Source organism: Chiloscyllium plagiosum, unplaced genomic scaffold (assembly GCF_037043375.1).
Source record: "Chiloscyllium plagiosum isolate Xiang-an unplaced genomic scaffold, Cpla_swu_hap1 HiC_scaffold_39, whole genome shotgun sequence".
Lineage (NCBI taxonomy): Eukaryota > Metazoa > Chordata > Chondrichthyes > Orectolobiformes > Hemiscylliidae > Chiloscyllium > Chiloscyllium plagiosum.
In genome coordinates, this window is record NW_028270177.1 from 108,732,851 (window position 1) to 108,754,628 (window position 21,778).

Consider the following 21,778-nt stretch of genomic DNA (forward strand, 5'->3'; position numbering starts at 1 on the left):
AAGCCCGTGGATAAGTTCCCCATCGATTATTTTGGTCAATTTTAGCCTCAACAACAACCTATTGTTCTGAACAATGCTACACCACAAGCAGAGGGCTAAGTCTGATTTTCATCGTTAATTTTCAATTTCAGTTCTTAATGCACAGTTTCTTACGAATGTGGACAGCAGAAGACCGTTAACATTCCATTTCTAATATTTCCAGAAAATTCTACTCCGCTGATATCGCCTTGCCTTTTCACATCGCAGGCCAGGAACCTGGATCAGTCGAGTTCCTTTCCACACATGGAGTTGCTTTTTTCTAATTCGTTGACTGCTGATATAATAGATTATTGGCCTTGAGAGTCAGCTGTAAATTAGGTTGAACTTTCTCAGCTTGACTTTCAACTGATCCTAAAAAAAAATTCATCACCTGCAGCTAAGTGTATTGCATTGCTTCTTGTTTTGCTGAATTCCACACCCCGAACATCCAAATTTCACGACAGTTCGACAAATGTGTTGAAACTGATTCGTGTTGGAAGTTGGTGGCTTTTTGTGTCTCGACATATAATTTATTCAATTAGATGACTGGGTCAGTCTTGAAATTACTTCGGATTCTTCACAGTTGAAAATTTACTTTCGATTGAATGCAAAGCTCAAGCTCCACGAAATCCAAATCCTGCAAAGGAATTAATGACTTTTAAAAGATTCAACGCTGTGAACAGGATTCGTAGCTGTGCAGGAAGACCCCATTGGATTTCAAATCCAACGCCTTAACCTCTCGGCCATCACAGCTGCAGCAAGGATGGCAATTTTCACAGTAAAACAACTGAATTCATTTGTTGGAAGAACAAATTGTCAAGACCCAAAATTTCGCCAAATCCTTTGCAGAGACCCAGACGAACGTTACCTTAGCAGATTGACAGGCTTTCACCGCAAACTAGATTCTGACACAGCTGAAGTTGTGGGAATGATTCTTCGTCGAATTATAGAATCACGGATGTACACCACGAAGAGAGGATCATTGTCTCACTGCGTCCGATCGATTTTGACTCAATTGCTCATCATCTGGTGCCAAATTAGATATGCTATTGTGTTTTAATATTCATCGAAATATGGTATTAGAAAAATTGATGCTAAGTCCATAAACACTAGCTACATTAGTAAAAAAAAAATCGAAATTAGAAAGAATGCAGAACCAATTTACAGAAATGGATCCAGCAACTTATCTGTAAGTTCTGACATCAGGTAATGAACTTGTGAGCACAAGAGAGGAAGATTAACCGAAGATTTGGAACTTGAAATCGTCTTGACGGAATTATTTGCAAAGTTTTTGCGGTTGTTCTCGAGTCATCAAGTCATTGAACAATACAACACGGAAAGTGGCCCTTCTTTCCAACTTGACCATGGTGACAGATATCCTAAGTTAATAGGTCCCATTTGCCAACATTTGGCTCACATCCCTCTAAAACTTGTTACTCATATATCCATCCAGATGCCATTCAATGTTACAGTTGCATCAGACTCCACCAATTTCTCTGGCATCTCATTTTGGACACGTCTGAAAAAGTTGCCCCTGACATCCCTTTTAAATCCTTACCCACTAATTTAAAACCGATGTTTTCTAAATTTTGACTTCCTCACCTGCCGGAAAACACCGTGACGAGTCAACCTATCCATGTCCCTCATGATCTAATAAATAGCAATGATTTGACTTTATCATACTTGTCAGGAAGGAAATGTGTGGAGATTATTTGTCGAAGGTATGAAGTAGAAAGTCTTATGTACAGATTTTTAGAAATGCATCTTGGAGAAGTTTTTAATAAGTCATTGAAGTCTAGTAGCAGTTGTAGAAGTCTGTTGTGAGAGCTGCAGAAGGATTTCAGGGCACGAGAACGAAGCATTATTTCCAATGTATGGTGGCTCAGTTCGACCGCACTTGGACTACAGTATGAGGAATTATAATCCTCAATTTAGGAAAGATACTAATGCCATATGAGGAATACCACGAATGGTGATTAGCCTTGATATCATGGATGAACGTTAGTCCTCTGAATTGAAATTGGGCAAATCCCGCCTTTTCTTAACAGTTTCAAAACAAGAGAGGTAATCTCATTGAGAGTTGCAAAATATTTGAAGAGATAAACAAGGTGGTGCAATTAAATTTTGTTCCCTCATTGGTGAATCTAGAATCAGGAGAGGACAATATTAAAATGAAGCATTGTGATTTATGACCAGGATGAAAACTATTGATTTTTGTCTTAGCCTTGAGAAGTCTCACTATTCAGCACTACAGTGAGCCTTGGATATTTGGTCTTTGAATGCATCACTATCGGCCTGACCAGCCGACACTTACTGCATCACTATAGACCTGACCCCTCACACTTACCACCTTAATATCAGCGTGAACCCCTCAAACTTACTGCATCACTATCCATCTGGCGCCCTCACATTTACTGCGCCACTTTCACTTCGAGACGCTCATTTTGACTGCGTCACTATCAGACTGACTGCCAAGCACTTACTTTGTCACTATCGGTCATGCCCTTACACTTCCTATGTTACTATCACCCTGACTCCTTACACTTACTGTGTCACTATCAGCCTGAATCCATCACACTTATTATGTAAGTATCAGACTGACGGCTCACACTTACCGTGTCACTGCAACACTGCCTCCTCAAACTTACTATTTCACTATCACCTTGACCCTCTCACATTTACTGCGTCACAATCACACTGACCACCTCACAACTACTGCTTCACTATGAGCTTCAACACTCACACTTACAGCGTCACTACCTGCCTGACTCACTCACACTTATCACCTTACAATCAGCATTACTCTCTCAAATTTATTTCATCATTATTAGGCTGAGGCACTCACACTGACAGCGTCACTAACAGCCTGACCCCCTCATGCTTTCTGCGTTGGTATCTCTCTGATTCCCTCAGAATTACTGCGTCACAATCACTCTGACCGCCTCATACTTAATGCGTCACTATCCCTCTGGCACCCTCATACTTCCTGCATCACTCACACCCTGACACATGCGCACCTACTGCATCCCTATCAGCGAAACCCCACTCACTAACGGCGTCACTCTCTCTCTCACCTGCTCAGACTTGATGCGTCACCATCACCTTGACACTCTCTCACTTAGTGCATCAATATCAGCCTGACCCCCTCACGCTTACTGCATCACTACCAGCCTGATCCCTTCAAATGTACTATGTCACTATCAGACTGACCCACTCATACTTACAGCATCACCATCACCTTGACCCCCCAAAACTTAGTGCGTCCGGATCACCCTGAACCTTTCACTCTTCATGCGTCACCTTCAACCACACCCTGCACACTATCACTCTGACGTCCTCATACTTGATGCATCACTATAACTCTCTCCCACTCACACCGTGTATATCACTATCACCCTGACAACTCATACTCACTGCACCACTATTATCCTGACTCCATCACAATTAGTATATCATTATCAGCCTGACCCCTTACACTTACTGTGTCACTATCAAACTGTCCCCTCACATTTCCTATGTCACTCTCAATCTGACACCTTCAAAGTGTCTGTGTGACTGTCACCTTGAACACGTCACACTTACCGCATTGGTGTCTACCTGAAACCTCACACTTATGGCGTCACTATCATCCTGAGCGGCTCACACTTACTGCGTCACTAGCACACCAATGCTCTCACCTTTACTGCGTCACTATCGGCCTGACACCTCACACGTACAGCATCACTATTAGCCTGACCCGCACACACGTTTTGCGTCACTACTACCCTGATCCCCTCACAATTGCTGTGTCGCTATCAGCCTGAGCCCCTCATTATCACGCTGACCAAGCTCACAATTACAGCATCACTATCAACCTGACCACCTCACACTTTCTCTGCCATTATCACCCTGACCCCCTCACACGTAATGCGTCACTGTCACACTGAGACACTCACATTTTCTGCGTCGTTATCAGCCAGACCCGCCGGCACACAGCGTCACTATCAACCTGGCCCCTCACACTTGCATGCCTCAATATCAGCGTGAACCCCTCGCACTTACTGCATCACTGTCCATCTGCCATCCTCACACTTACTCCACCAGTTTCACCGTGACATCCTCATTTTTACTGCGTCACTATCAACCTGACAGCCACACAAATATTGCGTCACTATCAGTGACGCCCTCGCACTTCCTATGTTAATATCACCTTCACTCCTAAAACCTACTGCGTCACTATCAGCCTGCCTCCATCACACTTTTTGTGTCAGTATCAGACTGAAGCCTCACACTTACCATGTTACTAAAACTCTGCCCCATCACACTGACTGTGTCACTATCAGCCTGACCCCTCAGACGTACTGTGTCACTATCACCCTGACCCACTCATACTTTTTGTATCAGTTTCAGTCTGACGCCTCGCACTGATTGTTTAACTAAAACTCTCCCCCTCACACTGACTGTGTCACTATCAGCCTGACCCCTTTATACTTACTGCGTCGCTCTCACTCTAATCCTCTCTCATTTCATGCGTCACTCTCACCCTGACATCCTCACGTTTACTGCGTCACTATCACCCTGACCAACTCACACAATCTTTGCCATTTTCACCTTGCCGGCCTTAGTTTTACTGCGTCACCATGAGCCTAACCGCCACACACTTATTGCGTCACTTTCAATCACGCCCTCACACTTCCCATGTTACTATCACCCTGAATCCTTACACTTATTGTGTCACTATCAGTCTGACCCCTCACACGTTCTGTGTCACTATCAGCCGGACTCCATCACATTTATTGTGTCATTATCAGACTGACGCCTCACTCTTATCTTGTCGCTAAAACACTGCTCCGTCACATTGACTGTGTCACTATCAGCCTGACAACCTCACACTTACTGCTTCACTATCGCAATGCCCCTCTCTCACTTACGACGTCATTTACACCCTGACACCCCACACTTGCTGCGGCACTATCACACTGAGGGCCTTACACTTAGTGTCACTGTCATCCTGATCCCTTACACTTACTGCGTCACTATCACACTGGTATCTCACACCCACTGTGTCACTATTATCCTGAGCCACTTACACCTATTGCGTCACTAACACTTTGACCCCAACACACTAACTGCATCAATATCAGCCTGACCATCTCACACATACTGCGCCACTACAAGGCTGACTCCCTCACATATACTGCGTCACAATCAGACTTACCCACTCATGCTTACTGCGTCACTATCACCCTGACTCCCCAATCTTACTGCGTCAAGATCATTGTGCCCCATACACTTACAGCGTAACTATCATGCTGACAACGTCACACTTACTGCGTCAAGATCAGCCTGATCCCCTCAAACTAATGCGTCACTATCAGCTTCACATTTACTGCGTCACTTTAGCACTACCCCTGCACTCTTACTGCATCCCTATCCACCTTACCACAACGCATTTACTTCATCACTATCAGCCTGAGACACTCACACTTACAGCTTTACTACAACCTGGCCCTGTGAGAGCATCTACATCATTGTTACCCTGACCCCTTGCCCATACTGCGTCACTATAAGCCTGGCCCCTCAAATGTTCTGCGTCACTATCACACTGACATTTCACACTCACTGCGTCACTATCACCCTGACCCCTCACAATTACTTCATCACTACAACCTGACCCCCTGAAAGCATCTGCGTCACTGTCACCCTGTCACCATCACAAATGACATTCACACAGTCTGCTTCACTGCCATCCTGACATCTCACACTCACTGCATCACTACCATCCTCCCCCTCATACTGACATGTCACTATCATCCAGAGCCGCTCACACTTATTGCGTTCCTGTCACTCTGCTCCCAACACACTTACTGCGTCACTATCAGCCTGACACTCGCACACGTCCAGCATCACTATCAGCCTGACCCCTCACAATTTCACCGTGTCCATCAGTCTGACTCCTCACATTTCCTTCATCACTATCACCCTGTCACTTAACATTTACTGGCCAGTATTAGCCTGACGTCCTCAACCTACTGCATCATTATCAGCCTGAACACTCACACTTATTCCGTTACCATTACGCTGACCCCCTCACACTCACTGCGTCACTATCATCCTGTCCCCTCTCACTTCCTGCATTAGGATCACTCTGACTCACGGACACTTACTGCATCACTATCAGCCTGACGCCTCACACATACTGTGACACTATCTGCCTGACCCCATCACACTTGCTGCATCTCTATTAGCCTGACCCCCACACACTTCTGCTTCACTATCAGACTGACACCTCACACTTACTATGTCACTATTCCACTAACACCTCACTTTTATTGGCCACTATTAGCCTGACGCTCTCAACTTACTGTGTCACTACCAGCCTGAACGCACACACTTACTCCCTCACTATCACCCTGACTGTCTCACCCTCACTGCGTCAGTCTCTGCCTGACCCCATCTCACTTACTGCATCACTATCACCCTGTCCCCTCCCACTTTATGCGTCAGGATCAGCCTGACACAGTAACGCTTACTGCATCACTATCAGCCTGATCTCCTTCCAATTACTGCGTCACTATCAGCCTGACCACTCACTCTTACTGCGTCACTGTCACACTGACCCCTCACACGAAGTGCTTCACTATCGCCTGACCACCTCACACTTACTGCGTCACTATCGGTCTGATCCCTCAGACTTACTGCATCACTATCACTCTGACCCCCCTCACTGCGCAACTATCGGCCTGATCCACTCACACAGTCTGCGTCACTATCACGCTGACACCTCACCCTCATTGTGTCACTATCATCCTCACTCCATCACACTTATTGAGTCACTGTCAGCCTGAACCCCTGGAATGGAAAATTATCATTTATTGGGAAATCTGTGAAACCATGGTTGAAACAAAGAACTATAGTCCTAACTTTGCAAAAAGACAGAGAAAATGTAAAGTTCAAACTAATTTACAGCTGACTCTCAAGGCCAATAATCTATTATATCAGCAGTCAATTAATTAGAAAAAGCAACTCCATGTGTGGAAAGGAACTCGACTGATCCAGGTTCCTGGCTTGAGGTGTGATAAAGCAAGGCGATATATAGTATAAAGGGAATATGTGAAAACCGTCAGGCGTCCTTTGTATGAGGCGTCTTGCAAATGTGTCGGGTCCACTCTGCAAATTTCAAAAATAAACTTTTTCTTTGCTCTTGGGAGCATTTGCGTCGAGTCGATTGAAATTCCACGGCAGTAAACTAGGGGGCTAGCCTGGGACCCTGCGACTGGGTAAGATTTTGAAGATTCCCAGAAGGTGTACGCGCCACTGCCTTGAAGGTCTTTCACTTCATCTCGAGTGCTGAATTGGCCCCTTTGCGTGAGAGGACTGGGGATAAGTGGATCGCCCCAGAGTCGCGTTCTGAATCGAATCGGGTCGGGGTAAGAGTTGTGGCTAAAGTAATCCGACATAGAGACTCGTTTGAAGAGAATAAATGAACCAGGAAGAGGCGCCAGTGAACTCTCGCGCGGTATTCGAGTAAAATTCAAGGGAAAGGATTGCCGTCTCTAGAGAGTTTAAGGGACAGCAAGATTAACGGTGGTTTGAGACTTGGAGCCACCATGGGCAGCGTTGGAGTCGCCAAAGCTGTACCGGTTACGTGGGTTCTTGGTTTGTGAAAACCAAGGCAATGAGGCGGTAGCGCCCAATGAGAGGGGACCTCCGGAGGTAAAAGCAAGTTATATTGGCAAAGAGAAGATTATGATATCGTGAGAGAGAGAGAGAGATAGACAGATATACAGACAGAGAGATAGACAGAGAGAGATGAACACTTTTCCAATATCCATGAAAATCGGCTCCAGCAAGAGCGAACAAAAAGAGGGTCGACAGACAACTCGGAATGGTCAAGAAAAAATACAATATATGGTAAATAATTATGGCCCAGTTTCTGTAAAGCAGTTAAAAATGTAAATCAAGGAATATGTTTTTCTGGAGGAAGGAAATTTTAGTAACATGCAGTTGCAAATGTTGAGGTCACCGTTGGAGGAGAGAGAGAAGGAGAAACGGAAGGGTAAAATAGAACCTGTGAATTGGAGTGCTTATAAAATGATGAAGGCTGAGCCTGATTTCAGGGAAAGAAAATCTCGAATAAAAGATACATCAAGTACAGGTACAAACACCAGCGCACATGCACACACACACACGGAAAACAACTTAATGAAGCTGTACAGTGTCTTAAGACTGGCTCAGATCCTGACCTTAATGGGTGCCCTCGAAGAGCTACAGCCCCTCTATGAGATCCACTTCGCGAAGATTCCAAGTCAATGGTCGCCGCCTCAGGGTCTGCTGAATCACCAATAGCATATCGTACCCACAATCAATTGAAGCAAGAATCCCTAAAGAAGTCGAGACAATGTCCCAGTACCTTAAGCACCTCACGAAAGTCGATAACGTTTACTGTGGACTGATACCACCCAAGGACATAACGACGGCAGAGATCACACCGTATGAGGCACACCTGAGGAGCAGCTTCATCAATGGAATGAAGTACGAAACAACAAAATAGGTAACAATATCCGTGTATTACCCGGGACACGGGAAAGCTGAATTAGATAGAACAATACGTGATGCATGCTGAAAAATTGCTGGCTCAAGAGAACCATAACCGGAAATTAAAGATGGAACAGCAATCAAATAAACCTAAGCTCATTATGATTCAAATGATCGTTCAGCCGTTGGAGTGAGGAACTGCGGGAAAAGAGAGAGGCACAGGTGGAGTTCGCAAAAGAGGAAGGGATCGCGGAAGTGCGCTTGCAGAGATAGATCTGGCTGGTGCTTTGTTTGCGGAGCAATGACCACTGGTCGAGACAGTGCCCGCACAGACAGCCTCAATCGGTCCTGGAGGCTGGACAGCATGGTGACTGACAGGGGACGACTGAGGTCGAGGTGGGCAGGCCGCAAGGTACAGGTAACCCTCTTTCCTTTGTACTTGGCAACGAAGAATCCCTTATGCTAATCTCTTCTACTAACCTAACGGGCACTGAGATGTGTCCCAACTCTATATTGAACATGAGATTGCGAAGTGTGGACAATATGTTCAATATAAAAATGATATGTATATGTCGATGCCTACCTCTATGTTATATGTGGAAGGTACACCAGTTACCTTTTTGGTAGATACCTGGCCAGCACATTCACTCCTCAAATCAAGACAGTTCAGAGAAGTGACGCCAATAAAGATGAGTGGAATGTTCCTGAACTCAATGGAGGCATCAGGCGTCGTGATATGAAAGAGTTTTACCGCACCCATATTGTGTGAAATCAGTAATGTGTATACATTCTAATTCTCAATCTTGTTAGCGGAATTCTGTCCTTTACATTTGATGGCTCGGGATCTCATAGTGAGACTGGGGTTGTATTTGCTCAGTACTCCGACGGGCTTGCAGATAATTCAAAGGGAAGATTCACAAGTGTAAACTGCAAAATACAACCCACGAGCCCTGGTGTATGTCTATGAGTGACGATTAAGCCAGAGAGCAATGAGTTCATTGAGCAATTCACGAGCCCTGGAAGCAGGTAACCATGTTAATCCTATTAACACCGATTTTCTTTGCGGGAATATGCTGCACCGCACAGCACACATACACCACGATGGCCCTGAGGAACCATAAGAGAAGTATTGGTTCAGGAGATTGGTTAAACCAGGTCAATTGTTATTGTGCGAATTTTATTGAAGGGATGGCAGATGTGCAGTCAGTGTGAACTTATGTCAAGTACCTGTGACGGCAAGTAAACTCTATATTTTTGATGTGGAAGGCTACGCTCCTCGCTTGTCACTGGCGAAGGTGTCCTGTGACTGTTGGCAGGATTTGGGGCCACGGGTACTGAAGGCATAAAGAACGAAATGTTGGGTGTTTTGGGACGATGTGGGTATGTGGTTCAATGCAGATGTGCGGACATATAGGAAGAAATTAATTTGTCCAACTCAGGCAATGGAACAATCGAGGTAACCCCCGCGAGCCCTGAAGAGCCTAGAAGGCTGGCCTGGCGTTTCCCTAAGATAAATTCTCAGACCCAAGATTAATAACGGTCCCTACTGAATTATTCGTAAAAGGCAAACATGATTTGGGGCTTATACGAGGCGGTGAACCAATACGAGTAACCACGAAGTCGGAGTATCGTCCTTGCAGGGCACAATATCCGTTAAAACCCGAGGCCATGGACATAGTTACTCCAGTCTTTCAATCCTTCCCAAAGGCTAGAGAGATAATCCCCTATGTAAACTCACCGGTGAGAACTCACGTTTTTCTGATCAAAAAGGCAAAAATTCCAAGTGAACCGGAGGAAAGCAGGTTTGTTCAAGACCTACAAGCAGTCAACAACAGTGTTGTCCCGCGCGCATCAAATGTTCCCGAACCCTATACTGTATTAGTTCAATTTAGACCGGACAGTAAATGGTTCCCTGCCGTGGATTTCGCAAATACATTCTTTAGTGCAAGTAATTCAGCAAATTCCAAGGCCTCACATGAAGAGACAATTGCTATCCTTTTGGGGCATACGCTCCTACTGAAGAACGTTTATCCCAAATTACACAAATCTTGAGGCTCCCTGAAGTGAAATGGCCAATGGAAAAGGGTAGCAGAACGAAGGTCCGTTGCAATGGATCCCAGCGGCCGAATTGAATTGAAAAAGACGTTTCAAAGTACACCTACACTGGGGATTCCGAATCCAAACAAGCCTTCTGTCAAACGGTAGATGAGAAACATGGCTGCATGACATCTGTGTTGTTGCAGGATCATGGAGGAAAATTCAGGCTTGCAGCTTATTTTTCGGCTAAGCTAGACCTCGTAGCGGCAGGATTGCGTAAATGTCTGCGAGCTGTGGTTGCAGCTGAAAAGGCTGTTGCAGTGTCCAGGGATATAATCGGCTATGGCGACTTAACCAAACTGATCGCACATGCAGTATCCTTACTGCTTTCCGAGCAAAAGACAGCACATACGTCGGCAGCGCGTTGACTCAGATACAATACTGTGTTATTGGAGAAGCCTAATATTGCAATAAAACGATGTGACGACCTTAATGCTGCTAATCCTCTCACTAGAGAAGGAGACGGAGACCCACATGATTGTATCGCTGTAATTAACGAAATGTGCTGCCTAGACAAGACTTGCAGAATTCACCACTTCAGAATCTAAATATGGCGTTTTTTTTGTGGATGGGTCAGCATTCAGGAGCAAGGAGATAGGCCAGAATTTTATTGGGCATGCGGTAGTAACTACCCGTGAGGTATTCAAAGCGGGATCACTCACTTCTTAACTGCCAGCGCAAGCAGCGAAGCTGATAGCCTTGACTGAGGCATGTAAATTGGCTAAGGGAAACACAACAAATATTTAACCGATAGCAGATACGCATTCGGAGATGCACATGATGTTGGAACCCTGTGGAAATACAGGGACTTCTTGACATTCACCGGAAAGCCCATCACACACCATGATCAGATTTCTGACATCTTGGAAGCGTTCCTATTGCCTAAATCAATCGCTTTGTGTAAATATGATGCCCACACGAAAAATAACGATTCCGTTTCTCAAGGAAATGCAAGGGCAGAGTCAGCGGCAAGGACAGCAGCCCAGCAGACGTTTGAAATGGGAATGACAAAAATCCTTCTCCCAACAGCAGACGTACGGGAGACACAGTCGAAGTCCAGGCTTGAAGACACATTTGAGTGGGAAAAAGCAGAGTGCAGTTTGAGGTAAGGGGTACGGTGTGGCCCCAATGTTAAACCTTTTCTACCACGACCATTATTTCCATTCTATGCCAAACTGACACACGGTAAGGAACATGTGTCCACAGAGGGGAGATATGACAGAATTTCAGCACAGTGGTACACTGAGGGATTTACTCATTACTTCCAGAAATATTGTGAACGATGTGTTATCTGTGCCACAATAATGTGGGGAGGGGAATACAGATGAGTCATGTAGCACTTCCGAAACCCCAAAAGCAATTTGAACATTTACAACTGCATTTTACCGAACTAACACCCTGCAAAGGAAAAAGGTATTGTCTGGTAATAGTTGATATGTTTTCCAAATGGGTGCAAGCGTTCCCCACGGCAAAACAGAATGCCAGTGCCATAACCAAAGCTTTCCTAACTGAGATAATTCCGAGATGGAGCATCCCTGAGAGGCTTAGTAGTCCCAAGGTTTGTGAACGTTTATAGCTCCGGTTGAGGTTCAGGGTGTAAGTTTGCTCGCTGAGCTGTACGTTTGTTATCCACACGTTTCATTACCTGGCTAGGTAACATCATCAGTGGCGACCTCCAAGAGAAGCGAAGATATTGACTCCTGCTTTCTATTTGTATGTTTGTCATGGATGGGGTTCCTGGGGTTTGTGGTGATGTCATTTCCGATTCATTTTCTGAGGGGTTGACAGATGGTAAATCGATCTATGTGATTGTTTATGGCGTTGTGATTGGAGTGCGAGGCCTCTCGGAATTCTCTGGTGTGTCTGCATATACAGCAAACCGACGAACACTGACCAAACACTTAACTACACCAGCAGCCATCCCAAAACGCAAAAAGGAAGCTGTGTCAGAACACTATTCCAACGAACCACCACACATTTCAGCACAGACGAACTTCGTAAAACAGAGGAGAACCACCTATAAAACGCATTCAAGAAGAATGGATACTTAAAAAATACAGTCCACAGATTCCTCAGGAACAAACCACGACAAGTAGACCTAACACAGCCAGAAACCCTATCGACCTTTCCATACATCAATGAAGTCTCAGAAGTGGCAGCCAGACTACTAAGACCCCTCGGAATCCCACCAACAGTCTCAAACAAAACTAACAAATTTAAAAGACCCAATACAACCCATGGACAAAACCAACGTCTTATACAAAATGGCATGCAAGAACTGACGCAAACACTACGTAGGACAAACAGGAAGAAAGTTAGCCACCAGGATACAGAACACCAGCTAGCCACAAAAACGATACGACCCTCTCTCCCTCGTATCCCTTCACACGGATGAAATTTAAACACCATTTTGACTGGGACAACACATCTATCCTGGAACAGGTTAGGAAAGACATGCCAGAGAATTCCTTGAGGCCTAGCACTCCAACCACAACGCCATAAAAAGACATATATATATATATATATATATATATATAGCATCTATCAACCCCTCAGAAAACGACCAGGAAATGGCATCACCACAAACCCCAGGAACCCCATCCTGGACAAACATATAACTAGAAAGCAGGAGACAACAGCTTCTCTTCACTTGGAGTTCATCACTGATGATGTAACCTAGGACATAGAACATAGAAAAATACAGCGCAGTACAAGCCCTTTGGCACTCGATGTTGCGCCGATCCAAGCCCACCTAACCTACACTAGCCCACTAACCTCCATATGCCAGGTAATGAAACGTCTGGATATCAAACGTACAACTCAGCGAGCAAACCTACACTCTATGCTTAGTAGTGACAGTGGGACACCATTTGCCCATAATGCCCGACAGCAGATTAGTGAGTATTTGGGAATAAACATGAGATAACACTGTGCCTATCACCAAACGAGCGGTAGGGCAGCGGAAAGAGAAAATTCTACCTTAAAAAATAAATTGACAAAATGCTGTGAGGAACTAGGGATGGCATGGACAAAGGCACTTCCAATTGTGCTAATGTGTATGAGATCTAGGAGGAGAGGGAGAATTAATCTTAGACCGTTTGAGATTTTGTTTGGTAGGCCCCAAACACAGGAATTGTCCCGAGATGTAAGGGAAGCCAAATAACTGGCCACTGTGAGGATGAGATGTTGTGTTACTGCATGAAACTCTCTACACTTCTGTCCCAAATACAGAATCAAGTGAAGACAGCACTACCCCAGTCAGCAGAAGGGAAGATGCATGATCTATAACCTGGAGCATGAATAGTGGCGAAAGACGTCAGGAGGGAAAACAGGACGGCAAAGAGGTGGCTGGGACCGTTTCAAGTACGCCTTACAGCACAGATAGCTGTTAAGATCGCCAAAACAGCCACGTGGATACACGCCAGCCATTACAAACTTGCAGCTGGGACTGACGAGACATCGCACAACACCAAAACCAATTTAGAGCAAGTATTTATTAGAAGACTTAAGCAAATGTGGGGTTCCCCAGTTCACACTGTTGGCAAGCGCCCTGATAGGAATATTCATCAGGGCAGGGGCGTCTGGGATGCAGCAGCTGACGGTAATCTTAACTGATAGGACGAAGTGGATCTTTACATTCGACCCATAGCCGTTCAGCAACAACGACGACTATAAATTCGATAATTACGATTTATGCAGGGATCCATGCCACGCCGGTGACTGGCACTCAGTAGTAACCACCACGGCCAAAGGGGCACCTGACATGGGAAATAGATATTCTATGAGCAAAGTAAGACTCAGAAGAGCAATGAGGGAGTCTCGTGGTGTGGAATAGATAGATCCTTCTCCGACATCTGTAGACAGGTGAATATAGTGGTGCAGTCGCCCCACCCCCGCCCCCCGAGATGCAGTGCAGAATGTACGACAGACGATAGGAGCAGTGGGGCATGGCAACCAATCAAACCAGATCATTGAGCTAACCCCAAGCCGGGCAAAGGTCATTAATGACACACCCGAACCCGAAGAGAGACGGCCGTGGCGAGAGAGCGAATTTAAAGCAGGAGGGGAATTTGCCTGCTGGAGTTAAATGGCGTAACTGCGACGCCAGTAGGTTGGGAGCTGCGAAGGGCCATTGCTAGATGTGAAGGGAACAGAGCATGTGCTTTGGTCATAAGACAAAACGAGAGATCAGACATTGGCTACACTTGTTGGATATGTTTGCACACAGCCCAAAGGTAGTCTGCCCAGCAAATTACTGAGAGCCTGGCGAGAAATGCCAGCTGTCTGCTTCCATGGGAGGCGACTAGCCTGACCTTGATAGTGGGGGGCAATTTGGGCAAATCTCGTGTTACCACCCGAACTCCAGGCTAACTACAGCCCCAAGCCTGACACGCTACCGACCATAGCATTCCAGATAGTGGATTGCAGGGGAGAAACGTGTATTTACACCAATCGGGGGAGACTACTTTTGGGTATCTTCCAGTGTACCTTGATGCTGGACTTGAACAATGACTCTTGTAGAGCAACATACGCAAATGATACACTCAGTCTGTTCTTCCCTGGGTGAGCTACGTTAAGAGAGTGGTGTCAGTCTGCTCCTCCATGGGCGTGTTACTTTCTCAAAGTCGTGACAGTCTGCTCTTCTCTGTCTGAGTTTAACAGCAAGTGTGGTTTCATTACTGTCTTCGATTCACGTAGACAGAATGGAATAAGTCTTCTCTTCTCTGAGTGAGTTACTTTGACAGAGTGGAGTCAGGCTCGAATCCCTGCTTGTGTTTCATCGACAGAATCAGACCAGCCTGCTCTTTCCTGGATGAGCGACAGAGACAAAATGGGTACAGCCTGCACTTCTCTGAGTGAGTTACGTTGACAGAGTGGCATCAGTCTGCTCTTTCTTGGGTAAATTTTACTGACTGAGTCGTGTCAGTCTGCCATTTGCTGGGTGAGTTACATATAAAGTGTTGGGTCAGTCTGCTATTCGCTGGTTGAGTTACATTAACAGAGTGCGGTCAGGCCATAATTACCTCGTTGAGTTACATTGATCGTGTGATGTCAGACTTCTGTCCCCTGGTTGAGTTACATTGACAGAGTGGGGTCCGGCTGCTCTTCCCTGGGTGAGTTACGTTAGCAGTTTGGGGTCGGTCTGCTTTCCGCAATCCAGGAACTCCATCTCTAGCGGTTTCTTGTCAGTACCTCCATATTAAGAATTTGAGGAGTTAACAAAAGTAACTCGTCCCCTACATCTTTGGGATAATTAGGGATGGACAGTGAATCTTATCTCATTGAAAGACAACTGTGTCCCAGAAATGCATTTCTAATAATTGCACGTTCTAATTCGACACTGCAAGCGGTTGGGAATAACTTGAGGAGAGGTGCAGGGTAGAATAACTAAAGTCAAATGCATTGATGCCGAGGAGACATGACACAAGATGTGAGTGTGGAGCTGATGGTGCAAAGCTCAGTGTCAGTGCTATTGGTTCAGCATTTGTTGCTCACTGTTCGCAATGACTCACACACCACTGCTGTCAATTCACAACAATGAGCCTGTTCATTTTGGTTTGAAAATCCCTGCGTGTGTATTAACGTGGTTAATGGGACGCGAGAGGAGATGAACACATCCTCTTTATTCTGTCAGTTTAAACAGATGAAAATATCTGTTGGATGCCAATGCAAGAGGATACTGTCTTTTTCTGTGTCTCTTCAGTGGGGCATGCTCAGCATTGAAATGTCTGCTTTTGCACAAGCAGAGTTTGATTGCCATTCATACTGAGCAACGCTAATACAGAAAACGCGTTTTCCAATTCCTGTGATCAAGTGGTTCAGGCATTGCACATATGGACGAGAAATCTGGCTTTTAACGTGACGCCGTGGCTTAGCTGGTGAAAGCACCTCCCATCACACTGATGCCTGCTCATTGTATTGAAAGCTCGTTATTTCTCGCAAATATTATGTTGCTGATCGAGACACTGAGTGTCCTGTTTGAATTGCTGTATATTCTGATTTCGCGTTCCAGCTTCATTTTCCAGGTTTAAATCCAGTAGTGTATGTTGCTCTATTTAACTACTATTTTAACCTGGAGATTCTTCCCGCAGTTCCACAAGCACTTCTGCTTCTCATTATCTTCTTCTCATTCCTTCATTCCCAGTTTTTTGGAAATTAAGTGGTGAGGCAGGAGACACTGCAGCATTCCCGGGGAATGTTGTGGTAATGGCACTGACACCACGACATGATCACCCTCATTCTCTGCTGTCACCATTCATTGGTTGTACACCAACAGTAAATGCATCCTTGTTCTTCTTCAACTAACATGTAATTACTTTCTTTTTCTGTTGGATAAGGAATTCAACTTTAACATCGAAAGGGTCTTTAGATTTTGAGGAAGAAATGTCTCCTTGCCTCAGGTCGAAGTGACAGGCGCATTATCCAGAGAATGTGAGACTACTTCGACCGACGCCAGCCAGGAGTCAGAAAGCCTGTCAGGCGTTTCAAGAGCAGAAATGGGAAATGAGGGATATGGACAGCCAGAGAGTCGAAGAATGTGAAAAAGGCCCAGGAGAATACAGAGACACATATAGAAGAAAACAAAGACACATATTGAGGCAGACACTGAAAGAAACAATTCTCCATTCAGCGTGACTGCTAAATACCAGAAAGCAAAAGGAAATGTAGCCATTAAAACATAGCCTTCCACCAGCTCAGGAAAATGAAAGTAGCATGACAGCTGATTAAGTCCTTTTAAGATTGTAAATTCGACGTTTGTAAGCTCAAGAGTGATTTTGATAAATATACTAATTCGACAGGTAAAATTATCATTTTCCCAACAGTATAATCTAGAAATCTATAACTAACTTGTTTCCTGTCCATCTAAAAAAATGTGCTTCTCTCCACAGATGTTGCCAGGTGTAGCGGGTTTCTCCATCAATTCTCTTTTTTAGTTCAGATTTCCAAAACCTGCATCTTTTGGATTTTTGATAACCTGGCACAAAACCAAGCATTACCAGGTAGGAACCAGTGGTAAGAAATACTGGTACCACGATATATTTGCGCAATAAAACATTCATTCCCTGTTCGAGAATAGAACCAATACTATGGCGGTTAGAGTTCCAAATCCTAACTACGACATTACACGGAATGAAGACAGACGCTCTTGCACGTATTCTCAATGAAATGGCTTTTCCCTTTAATTACTGATCAGTTTCACTGCAGATTGTTTTCTACTTGTCTTCAAGTTTTGCAGAACAGAAAATCCCATTTGGCCCATGGTGCAGTCTGGTTGAAAGACATTCATCTATTCTATTCCCAGTTTCCAGCTTTGGTCCATAACCTTATGTCTTCTGATGTTTCCAGTGCAAATGGCAGTGAGGTTGTCGCTTTGATCTTAGATGACACAACAATGGGATTGAAGTTTGACATAGTCACACTGTGTTATTACCCACGTCGTGTCTCCCACAGAAAGAGACGCACAGACACATTCCCCGAGAGTGGCAGAGTTCTCAGGATTTGACCAGCTCCTTGTGCTTCACTTCAGCTGTCCGCTCCAACATGCAAGTTCAACCGCCAAAAGGCAGCTTTTGGTTAAACCAAAGCCAGTTCTACAGACAATGAGAGACGTTGATCTGAGCTAGAATTTGAAGTGGACGAAAGAAACTGTAAATTCGAAAACCCAAACCCTTCCTTTCCTGACAGACAACAGGAATAGACTAGCACGCTACATCCTCGTGATTTTAAATGCGAACCGACAATCCCCTAACTCGACGTCAGGCAATTACCAATTCCGTCACTGATCCAAAGACCAGGTTTGGCTGTGACAGTTTGTCTATAGGGAATGTAAACGTTCACATCAGGGAAACAGCATTCACAAGGTGAAAAATCAGCAAACATAGTCACCGTCACTGTTTCACTTGGAATTCCCCACTCTGTGAACCGTTACCTTTCGCTGTACTTTCATATTTGAAGTATTTTACATTCCAGAGCCTGAACTAATTCAGCGAGAAACCACTGGTCATTTCGAGCCCGTCACCCGGAATGAGGCGAGTTGAACGATGCCTTTCTTGCTGCCAAAACATCAGCGCAGCTGAAAACGAGCTCGTGTTTGCATCAGTCTTTACCTAACTTGCTGCAGTATATCTGCTGAACAACATCAGATTATCACAGCATTGCTTTCTTCACATTGAAACCAAGGGTGATAATATGAACCGACTTGGAAACATGGAGAGAGAAACACTGCTGATGAAGACGATTATGGCGTGAAGAGCAGGCACTAGAGTTTGTACAGGTCCGAAAGGCTTCTGCAGTGTCAATGGACATCCCTGCAGACGAGTCTGATTTTGCATTGCGAAAACAGGCTTTCATTCTCAGTTAGGAGATGTAGATTTAATTCTCTTCTTGTGAATTATCCGAATGAAAACTAAATCCTGGCTGCACCCAGAACACACACACGGATCCTGCCAGAACAATTCAGTGATCGATCATCATCTGTCTGGAAGGACAATGGCAGCAAATACAAGCGAAAGCTATCACAGCAATTACCCCTCCAAGGTTCTCGCGTTTCCCAGTTGAAAATATTTCGCTGTTCCTTCAATGTCACTCCGTCTGAACCCTTGCCTCATGGCATCATACCTGTACCCCGCTACTGAGGACATCCAGGGTTATGCGGAGTAACTCAAAATCTCAATCACTCGAGTAATTAGGGATTGATGGTGCATCCCATCACATTGAGCAATGGCTTTATCCCAGTAATACGTTTCCTAAAGCTGCAGTTTCTAAGGGAACACTTGCAAGCTGTCGGGAATAAGTTGAGAAGTGGAACGGACGAGAGGAAAATGTGAAAGGCAATGATGACTGGGAGGCATGAGGCAGCAAGTGAGTGAGGAGGTGGTGTTGCAACGTTCAATGTCAGTGTCAGTATTTAGTGACCACTATTCACTCTGACTCACACACCACTCCTTAACAATTCACTACAATAAGCCCATTCCTCTTAGTGTGAGTTTACCTTTGCGGATATTAACGCGGTTTAAGGTGCCCAAGAGGACGGATGGATCCGCGTTATCCTGTCAGTTTAAACAGTCTAAGTTATCAGTTTACAACAAAAGCAATAAGAGATTGCCTTTTTCTGTGCATTTTCAGTGGAGAATCTCCAGCTTTGAACTCTTCTACATAACCAGAGGCTGTTTTAAATTTACACCGAGTAACTGTGAAACACACAAAAAATGAGTCCGAGTTCCTGTGTTCGAATAGTCAAGTAAATGCACGCACAGCTTTGACTCGTTGAGCTTGGGCAGTCCCTCAGCCTTAGTTAGTGAAAGTTCCTGTGAAAAAACAGCCGAATATGGGAACAAATCCTGACATCTCAATGTTTTTTGGTCTTTCATGAAAAACAGAGTTCCCGACTTCACCTGTGGTTCTGGTCTTGGTGGGAATTCAAATCAATGACTGGATTGAGGTTATAGTTTAAAGACAGTTCCTTCGACACCTCTGCCACGCTGCCACACAAACTCCCGCAAACACGTTTTTCATGATTAGTGTTTCAGCATCGCCTCACTTCAGGCACTTACCCACACACACTTTCAATGGCGAACTTGGCGTAAGTTTGATAAGATTTTTGAGGATGTTGCAAGGCATGCAGTGTTTGGACTGTAGCGTAAAGCTGAACAGGATGTGAAAATTTTCCCTGGAGCTTGAGGGCTGAGGGATGGGCTCACAGAGGTTTATATCAATCTGAAGGAGGCGGTAGAGTAATTGGTCAATGAACATTTCTTCCCAAGACAGGCAAGTTCAAAACAAGGGAACACTGTTTTAAGGGGAGAGTGGTAAAATTTAAAAAGGGATCTGAAGTACATTGTGTTTTTCACACAGAAAGACTTGCGTGTTTGGAATGAGTTGTCAGATTTAGTGGTGGAGTCTGGTATACTCTCAACATTTCAAAGGCATATGGATCTGTATACAGACAGGAAAGTTGAAAAAGAATAAACTTGAAAATTTGACAAATACAGCGGTTGTTTACGGGCTCAGCCCCTCGGAGATGCTGCAGTGGCGAACACCAGTTTGAATCGGCACTCATCACTTGGTCAGTGCGTTGGGCTGGTTTTCTGGAAGATGGTTAGATTAGATTCCCTACGGTATGGAAACAGGTACTTCAGCACAACTAGTCCACACCGACCCTTCAAAGACTAACCCACCCAGACCAATTTCCCTCGAACTAATGCACCGATCATTATGGGCAAATTAGCATGTCAAATTCACCTTTTCCGCACATCTTTTGAGTGTGGGAAGAAACTCACGCAGACGCAGGGAGAATGTGCAAACTATGCACAGGAATCAAACGTGGAACACTGCTGCTGTGAGGCAGCAGTGCAAACCACTGAGCCACGGTGCCGCCCTAAAATGGGATGGAGAACGCAGCTAGCCACCCCGCAATCTCTCACATGCAAAGCGAGTACTCTCCCATTTGAGATAACTCCCTCAGGCTGCTTCGGTTAAAACCAGCAACGAATCATTTTTTCTGGTATTAGGCTGCCAATGACCATTCTTCTTGACACATTCCCAACTTCTCAGTGGGAGATTTTGGCTGCAGAAAATACCTCACAAATCATGTTGCCCGCGCAACTCTCCAGCGAAACCAAAAACTGACAACTCATGAACAGAAGCAGAACTGACAAAGAGAACCTATTTTCAGACACACGGACTCATAAATGCTGTCTGTGAGGCAGAGCGAGTCGTCTGGGTCATGAGCTGCTCACCCAAATTGCAGCGAGGCAATTCCAAATGGTGCTTTCAACGTACTGGCGCCTTAGTACACCAATACTTCCAGGAAAGTGCTCAAGTAACATGAATCAGAACTGACTAACAATGAACCATGAAAAGTGAAGATTACCAGTTACAGTCTCGATTAGATGAGGTTAACAATTGGGCTGATGTCTCCACCAGATCGAGAGGACCAATCACCAGCCTCTCTCATCAGGACAGAAATTAAGGAAATTAGGGAAAAGTAACCAAGTTTCGTATCGCAATTTTCCTCATTTTCGCAACAACAGAAAACTGCGAGCAGATTTAATGTTGAACCTAATTTCACATTAACATTCATTTTCAGAGAAACGGTGAAAAATGCAAATTGTCTGGAATATGAAAGATTGGCGCAGCCTGTTTT

At 44.9% G+C, this 21,778-nt stretch overlaps 1 non-coding gene across 1 annotated transcript; it reads right to left on the bottom strand.

Moving 5' to 3' along the window:
• Window positions 1–689: 689 nt before the first annotated feature.
• Window positions 690–771, bottom strand: trnas-uga (transfer RNA serine (anticodon UGA)). Its single transcript has one exon. It is a non-coding gene; the product is annotated as a tRNA-Ser (tRNA).
• Window positions 772–21,778: the final 21,007 nt, after the last annotated feature.